Genomic DNA, 1,104 nt, shown 5'->3' with positions numbered 1-1,104 from the left:
GGCTTTGTATGCGTAAAAGTCATCGTTATGTGTCGCTGAAAGCGGTCGTTTTTTCGTTGTAATACTTCGCAGACGACTAGTTTACAATAGGATAGGGATTTGGGAAGGTATGTCGTCTATTCTTCACCCATCTTCTTTCTTGGTCTCAATCTTGTGAATCTTCAACTTCTGTTCTTCCTGCTTTTTCTCTGCTTCTTACTTGATTTTTGGTTCTTCTCTGGGCAGGATATGGAAATATTTATTGATAACTAGTCGCTTTGAAGTTCTCCTCCTAGTAACAGTTTGATAAATTGTTTGGGTGTGTCATTTTTACTTTGTGGACGTTTCCTTCAGTTTCATGCATCAGCATTCTGTTTAATAGCGGTAGTGTGACTTTTACACATTTTTTGCCAGTGATGGCTTGCCCAAGTGGTCTTCTCGTCGGGCCATTTTTTGCTCACTCCGTTCATTCGGGGCACTCGGAGACCCAGCGTTCAGCATCCCGTCGCGACACTGCAGGATGTTCCGTCCCAGCAGGGTTCCGCGTAGCGGGCAAATTTATTGCCCACTTCAGTTACAAGGGCCTTCTGTTGGTCTCGCTGTCCTTTCCCTTCTCTCGATGCCTCTGCCTTGTAGGAATCGTGTCTTGCTAATTACGTCCTTTTCTTTCTTGATACTTCTCGCGTTGCAACTTGTGGGTCATTGCATCTCGTCCTTGCTGGAGTTTTTACAATGGTTCTTACAAAAAGTTTTACTTATATTCATCTAACATATGTCTAGTACCTACATTGTTTTACGCCCTTTTAAAAAGCTGCACATATTACGGCGCCCTTTCCATGTTACAATTCTAAGATATTTTGAGTCTTAACTTATACAAGAAACCTCAAATTCGTTTTTTATTTTTGTGTAGTGTCGTGGTGTATAGCATTTTAGTATTTCATGCTGTTAGACTATCTACGCTTTATCCCTTCACCTTAATCTATGGTACTGTTGGTGTTATTATTGAAACTACTTTCTTTTTCCCACCTTCCTCTCTCTTCATTCTTCTTTCTCCTGACGATCTTATCTGCAACATAATCTTGAAATATTGTGCTGATTATGTACCAGTAATAAAATTAATCTTCA

Source organism: Schistocerca cancellata, chromosome 3, assembly GCF_023864275.1.
Source record: "Schistocerca cancellata isolate TAMUIC-IGC-003103 chromosome 3, iqSchCanc2.1, whole genome shotgun sequence".
In the NCBI taxonomy this organism is placed as follows: Eukaryota; Metazoa; Arthropoda; class Insecta; order Orthoptera; family Acrididae; genus Schistocerca; species Schistocerca cancellata.
The sequence above is the reverse complement of the archived record's forward strand: the minus strand, read 5'-3'. Positions refer to the sequence as shown.